Source organism: Merops nubicus, unplaced genomic scaffold (genome assembly GCF_000691845.1).
Source record: "Merops nubicus isolate BGI_N331 unplaced genomic scaffold, ASM69184v1 scaffold9985, whole genome shotgun sequence".
In the NCBI taxonomy this organism is placed as follows: domain Eukaryota; kingdom Metazoa; phylum Chordata; class Aves; order Coraciiformes; family Meropidae; genus Merops; species Merops nubicus.
In genome coordinates, this window is record NW_008607612.1 from 1 (window position 1) to 7,715 (window position 7,715).

At 50.2% G+C, this 7,715-nt stretch overlaps 2 pseudogenes; both read left to right on the forward strand.

The window, feature by feature from the left end:
- The first annotated feature begins 63 nt into the window (after positions 1 to 63).
- Positions 64 to 2,799, forward strand: LOC103772650 (annotated as a pseudogene).
- A 3,520-nt stretch (positions 2,800 to 6,319) lies between these two features.
- LOC103772651 lies at positions 6,320 to 7,198 on the forward strand (annotated as a pseudogene).
- Positions 7,199 to 7,715: the final 517 nt, after the last annotated feature.

A 7,715-nucleotide genomic window follows, 5' to 3' on the forward strand; every position in this document is an offset into this window, starting at 1 on the left:
CACGAGATCGTCGTCGTCGCTCCTGAAGTCAGGTTACACATAAAACCATCAGAGAATTTCGTCATGAAAATATACCCAGTGCCTTTCACACAGGAAGAAATGGATGAAAAATTCCACGGATTTTTAAAAACTATGTTTGAAGAAGGATCTTTTCTGGAAAGGTTTCTTAAAGTCTATGGAGGAATGAGAAGCCTCTCTAACATGTCTGTCTCTGGCTGCTCCCACCTGCTGCACAACAAAGAGCTTCTCAGGTACCTGGAGGAGAGCAAGTTCGACGCTCTCCTTACAGACCCTGTGGTGCCCTGTGGGCAGATCCTGGCCGAGCATGCAATACCCTGTGGTTTAGATTTTGAAGCTACTGGATGTCCCAACCCCTCCTCTTATGTCCCCAGACCCTTTACAGAGCACACAGACCGCATGAACTTTCTCCAGCGGGTGAAGAACATGATCTTTGAGCTCCCAAATTATTTCCTCTGTGATTTTGTCTACCAGCCATACGCAGAACTGGCCTCTGAGTTCCTCCACCGGGAGGTGACTGTGCCGGGTCTCCTACGCCAGGCGTCCCTCTGGCTCCTGAGGTTAGATTTTGTGTTAGATTATCCCAGGCCTCTGATGCCCAACATCATTGCCATTGGAGGAGTGAACTGTGCTCACAAGAAGCTCCCTCAGGTGGGTCATGCTCTGGTTTCAGTTCTTGCTCTGGTAGCCTCCTGTGCTCACAAGGGTGGATCTTCATGTTGTAGATAGGAATCAAGTTGTGTTTGGGGAGATTTAGGTGAAAAGAAATGAAAGAAATTCTTTGTCTCTCACTTTTTTCCTCTCTTTCCATTTTCTGTGGAGGCAGCTAGACCATTTCACAATATTTGCTCAGTTGATGCCATTTTCTTTACGTGTATTTCAAGCCATTTTGTGTAATGTTGAATAAGTTCCTACTCTTTCTCCTTCCCTCGTTGATGGAGGCGCCGTGGGGGAGTCTCAGAAGCTGTCAGTGCCCTGCAGCCAGGTCTGGGCCATACAGCTCTGCAAACTGCTGTAGGAGGGTCTGGTATTTACTGAGAGGAGCACCTCAGGCTCCTGTCCTGGTGCACCCTGGCTGACTCACCACTTCTGTCTTTGTCAGTGAACTTCTCTGCTTCCTCACACGGGTATTTCCAAAGCTTGGCTCAGGAGGAATGTCACACAGGCTGTGGACTGTCACGGTTAGAAGCACTGTCCCTGTTTACAGGCATGTCCCAGAAGGTTTTCCCTTGGTGTCACATCCATGTCACCTCTGAGAAAAAACAAACCAGTGAGCCTGAGGGTCTCAGTGTGACAGCTTTGCTCAGAAACCCCCCCCAAACACCTCCTGCCACTCTTTGTGCCTTTGCAGGAGCTTGTAGCACTTCCCTGGTGCTCAGCATACAATTTGTGTCACACTTCCAGCCTCAGCAGTTTTCTCACTCCAAAACCAATCTTAAACCTCTCTCCCACACGTGCTGTGGGACTGTAAACCTCCTGGAGAGGAGCGTCCACAGAGATGGGGGGGTTGGGGGCAGGCTTTGCCCAGGGAAAGGGAGCTGCCTCTGGTAGGCTGAACGGAGAGGGGACGTGGCACGTCCCCTGCCCACCCCAAGGGCACAGGCAGAGAGGCTGTGCCAGCAGTGCCTGGGCACCCAGCACCAGCCCTGCCTCACCCCGGGACTCTGTCCCCCTGGCAGCAGCAGATGGGGGTTATCTAAGTGCACACAGTACACACCAGCTACCTGCAGAGCTGGCTGAACTTAGTCCTCCTTATCCAGCCCCTATCACATCCCTGATTGTACATTTACCCCACAGCAAAGGTTACCAAGGATCAGACTCCAGGCTGTGGCACTGCTGGTTTAAAAGCGCGGCGCTGCTGCTGCCCCAGGGCCAGCACTGGTTGGGCTCCTGGGGGGCACCCAGCAGGACCCTGCAGAGATGTGCCCGGGGCTCGGGGCTCCCCCCACGCTGGTTCCGCCCAGGGCGTCTGGGGGGAGGCTGCTGGTGGTGCCAGTGGACGGCAGTCACTGGCTCAGCATGCGGGAGGTGCTGGATGCCCTCGGGCAGAGGGGACACGAGATCGTCGTGGTGGCTCCCCAGGTCAGCGTGCACGTAAAACCCACAGAGGAGCTGGTCATGAAAACGTACCCGGTGCCTTTCACACAAGAGGAGATGGATCGTGCCTTCCGGACCATGAACCACAACATGTTTGAAGAAGGATCTTTTCTGGAAAGGTTCCTTAAAAACTACGAACATGTGAAGAGCACCTCGGCCATGTTCCTCTCCAGCTGCTCCCACCTGCTGCACAACAAAGAGCTTCTGAGGTACCTGGAGGAGAGCAAGTTCGACGCTGTCTTCACAGACCCATTCCTGCCCTGTGGGCAGATCCTGGCCGAGCATCTCGCCGTCCCCTCCGTGTTCTTCCTGCAGCAAATGCCGTGTGGTTTGGATTCTGAGGCCACTCAGTGTCCCAATCCCCCCTCTTACATCCCCAGGACATTCACAGGCCTTACGGACCGCATGAACTTTCTCCAGCGGGTGAAGAACATGATCTTTCAGCTCCCAAATTATTTCCTCTGTGATTTTGTCTACCAGCCATACGCAGAACTGGCCTCTGAGTTCCTCCACAGGGAGGTGACTGTGCCGGGTCTCCTACGCCAGGCGTCCCTCTGGCTGGTGAAGCTGGACTTTGTTTTACACTACCCGAGACCCTTGATGCCCAACATGATTATGATTAGTGGAGTAAACTGTGCTCACAAGAAGCTCTCTCAGGTGGGTGGAACGCTGGTTTTTAACTGAGGTTCTTGCCAGTTTTTACATACCCTGGGAAGCTGGAACATGGCTGTTGTTAGAAAGGTCTCCTCCTGTGGGCAAAAGGATTTCAAACTGCTTTGGCTTTGCAAAGAGGTGCTGGGGGTCCTTTCAGTGCAGGCATCCAAATACCAGGGGATGGAAGTGGAGACAGTGTTGTGATTGCATTTAGCTCTGGGGAAGTCTCTGTTGGTCCTGTGCCTCTGCTCAAACTGTGACATTAGAGCAGGTCTGAAGTCCTCTTTGCCCTGTTGATGTGGTGCAAGGCAGACTCTGATTTGAGGAGGCGTTTGCTCAGCCTGTGGTTCACCTTGTTGTGGATTTCCTCCACGCTCTTGTCTTTTTCTTTTTTTTCTTTTTCTATAAGGGTTCTCTCTGTTTCTAATTGTCATAAAACATTTAGATTGCAAGGTCATTTGGAGGCATCTGAGACAACCTCCTGGTCAAAGCAGGTCCGCTTAGTTCAGGTTGCAAGTCTTGCCAAGTTTTGAGTATCTCCTCTGACCATCCTAGTGAAAACACTTGATTATAGCAAATTTATTACATCCAATCCAAATTTTCCATGCTGCAGCTTGTGTCTGTCACCTCTTGTCCTGTCACTGCCAATCTCTTGGAAGAGTGCAGCTCTGCCTGCTTTATGCCCTTCTGTGGAGGTAGGTAGAGACAGCAGAGACACCTCCTGCCAGCCTTCTCTTCTGAATCCTGAGCAAGCTCACCCTCTTTTTGCACAGCATGGTCCCAACCCAGCTCTGAACCATCCCCTTGGCATTTGCTGGACTTGCTCCAGCCCATCTGTGTCTGCCTTGTACTGGAGAGCCCCAAACTGGGCACTGGTCTTCAGCTGCACCCCAAGTGCTGAGCGAAGGTGAGGGATCACCTCTCACAACCTGCTGGCTGCAGATGTGGCTCTTCCTCACACTGCCCACGATGCTGCTGCCCCTGTGGCTGCAAGGGCCAGCCCTGGGTTGTTTTCTGCAGAGTTTCTGTCTGTCCAGATGGAGTGCAGCCTGTCTGGGACTCGGGGTTACACCATCCCAACTTTGCTTTTGCCTTGCTGACCTCCATAAGGGTCCTGTTGGTCCATTTCTCCAGCTTGTGGCATTCTTTTGGCATACTGCAGGCCAGTGATGCTCCTTATTTAAAGTATCCACTGCCATCATAAAAAGAAAGTGTAATTTGGGTTACACTTTGTTCTTATAAAAGGAATGTTTGCTTTGTTTCAGATTTTTAAAAACGTGTGCCATCCATATTTAGAGGTTTGCACACACATCATAGCTTCTAGTTTTAGGAATAACTCTTCCTGTGAAGTAATTTTTTTCAGATATTGACTTGTAAGACTTATTTTTCAGAAAAAGCTGAATCTCGTGCTTTAAAATCTCAGTTTTCAGGAGGATTCAACCCAGCCCATCAGGGTTTTTTTTTGCATGGGCAAAACCTGTGAATTTAAAAAGGATTTGGGTGGTTAACAAGAGGCCAAATCTGCTGGCCAGGATTTGTAGGCTTAGGGAAGAGCTGAGCATGGATGTTCCCTGCACCAGCGTGCAGCCTTGGCCCTCAGCTCTGCACTTGAGCTTTGCTTTCTCCTGATAGATAATCTCTTTTCACCCTTGCCTTTGGAACGAGCTGAACTTGTGGACTTCAGCCCCTGGGGTCATTCACACACACGTGAAAGGCGGTTGCGTGTTGCTCAAAATCCAGTGACTTTTAACCATTAAGCCATTTATGAATGTGCCTTTAGCCTTAAGGCTTTTCTTCAAGGTTTTTTTAGCTCCTAGCACCTCCTAGGACACCCTCAGTGTTGGCCTTGGGAGGAACTTACCACCCCCAGGTCCCTTTGGCAAAGGCAGTCATTTCACAGACCAGATTTCCCACCACTCTCACCTGCTCCAGGGCAACTCCTGAGGCTGCTGCTGCTGTTCTGAGCTCTCTCTGATCCAGTGTACTTGGCTGAGTGGGGTCTGAAAGAGTCTTTTTCCTCTTGCCAGCAGCTGCTCTTGTTCAGCTACCATTTCTTGTTCTGCTTTTATAAACTTGCAGACTTTTGGCATCCACCTTCTCCCTTTCCATGAAATGTCCCTTCAAGGCTGATGACACCTGCTTGGTCAGAGAGTTCTTTCAAGCACTGACTGCACAGATCTGCTTTTCTAGGTTTATCTCACAAGCTTTCATGTGCCTTCACACCTTCTCCCCATCTAAGGACACTGCTCTGTTAATAGGAGCCTCTGTCCTTCACCCCTCTCTACCTGCTGGGTTTCCATCACATCATTTGCTGCAGCTGCAGCCCAGGTTCTCAAGAATAATTAGGCACTTAAATCCCATTCAAATCAACCTGATTTGGCCATCTAAACGAGTCCTTGGAGTGGGACCATCCTCCACACCAGGTGGTGTCAGCCATGCAAACCTCAGAGGTTTTTTCCCAAGCATCCAGCCCCAATCTCTCCAACTGCTGCTTGTGGCCCTGATTGTACTGCTCCCTACTACCCAGAGAAGTTTGTTTGGCTCCATCATCATTGTCACCTCCCCTCGAGCAGCTGTAGGCTGCAGCTGAGTGTTACACAGGACAGGATTTCAACACGGTTTGGGTTTGGGTTTGTTTGTTTTTCCTTAAAAACGTTTCATAGCCCATGCAGAGCTCTGTCCTCCCCTTCTTCTGGTGGCTCAGGACACTTACCTGGACCTCCCATGGGCTCATACCACGGCCAAGCCTTATTAACTTCCTTTGAAAAGTAGCTATTAAGAAATTTCAAAAAAATATCTGGCCTGTAACCTCTCACCTATGAGCTTTTATGGCCCCTCTTGAGCAAGGGCTGCATATTCTGCTGCATCATGGCCTTCAAAAAGACACTTGGCCACTCCCCTACGGACTGTTATGGCCCCTCTTGTGCAAGAGCTGCGTGTTTTGCTCCACCACTGTGCAGATGAAAAGGTGTTTGGTTAATATGTCACCCAAACTTTGGTGACACCACTGCTTGGCGTGCCAGCTCCTGCTTATGACGCAGAGCAGAACGTCCTGTGTGGACTCCAGGCACCCTTCTGAGCAAAGATCTAGGAGAGAAAGTTGGATGTTTGGGTCTTTCACGTCACTAGGACAACACATCCCTTGTGTTATAAGCTCCCTGGAGAAGCTCAGTGGCCATAAAAGTTGATTCCTGACTTGAATATGGCACATGACTGGCTCAAAACATCCCTGACCCAGAAAAAGAAATCCCTCTACAAACAACAGCTACTTCTACTAATGAGGGACCCCACTGAGGGTCCTGAGTTGTTTAAGGTAACATAAATGCTTGGAAATGCTTCTCGCCTTAGATCCCTCGATAGCACCCTTATCCAGGCTTTTATCACTGCTTATAACATTATCTTTGAACTCCAGCAACCTCTCTTAGCCAACAGTTTGCAGAGGTAAAGGTTAAGGACCAGCAGGTTATAAATGAGGTGCAATAGTTTCTGCTTTCATCTGCTGCTCGGGGGAAGAAAGGACCAGCTCGGTTCTGCTCCCACCGACAGCCCCATGGCAGCCACGGGGAGGCTCCAGATCCACCTTGGGCTCGTTCTTTCCCTTTCTTTCTGGAGTCTGGCGGAAGGTGGGAAGCTCCTGGTTGTGCCTCAGGATGGAAGTCACTGGCTGAGCATGCGCGTGGTTCTGGAGAGACTCTGGGAGAAGGGGCACGAAATCGTCGCGGTGGTTCCTGAGGCCACTTTGCTCATGAAGAGCTCGGAGTCTTTCACCATCAAAACATACTCGGTGCCTTACACGCAGGAGTTTTTGGATGGATTCTACCATTCCATCGGCCAAAGCACCTTTCAGAACCCTCCCTTTCTAGAGAAAATCACAGGTTTGGTCAAGAACGTATCAGAAGCGACTGAGATGTTCTCGTCTGCTTGCCGACATCTCCTATATAACGAAGAACTCATGAAGTACCTCCAGGACAGCAAATTTGATGCCATTATGATGGATCCCGTGTTGCCATGTGGGCCAATTATTGCTGAGTATCTCTCCCTCCCTTCAGTCTACTTCATGCGTGGTCTCCCATGTGCCTTGGACTACGAAGCCGCCCGCTGCCCCAGCCCTTTTTCTTACGTGCCGAGGACCTTCACGTCCAGCTCAGACCACATGGCCTTCATGGAGCGTGTGAAGAACCTCCTGGTTGGGTTTTCAGGGCATTTGATTTGCTACCTGTTTTATTTTAGATACGAGAACTTAGCCTCTGAGTTTCTTCACAGAGAAGTGACCATGCTGGAGCTCTTCAGCCAAGCCTCGGTTTGGCTGATGAGATACGACTTTGTGTTTGAGTATCCACGCCCAGTAATGCCCAACATGGTCTACATTGGGGGCATCAACTGCGAGCAGAAGAAGCCCTTATCAAAGGTTTGTCTCTGTGTACCCTGAGGGTGTTATAGCTGGTTTTTGGTGATTTTTTACTATTTGGGTTTTTAAGTGCTTTCTACGGTACTCTTTGTGCTTGAGCCAACCTGTGATCACTCACCAGGAGGGCATGGCTTAGGAGCAGGAATCTCACACTCGTGGCACGTATGCTATAGGTAGGTCGATGGCAAAATAGTCCTAGGTCGTGGGATTTACTGTTCCTAACAGTTGTGGAATACTGATAAAGGGCAGGATGAAAAATGGAAATGTGGAATTAACTCTGTGTGTATATCCAGGCACTCAGAGTGGGCCATGGAGCTTGATAATCACCAAATCATGGAATGGTTTGGGTTGGGAGGGACCTTAAAGGTCATCTGGTCCAACCCCCTGCCATGGGCAGGGACACCTCCCACCAGAGCAGGTTGCTCAGAGCCCCATCCCAGCTCGTGCTGAGCTCATCCAGTGATGGAGCATCCACTGGGCAACCTGGGCCAGGGTCTCACCACCCTCAGAGTGAAGAACTTCCTCCTAATTTCTAATC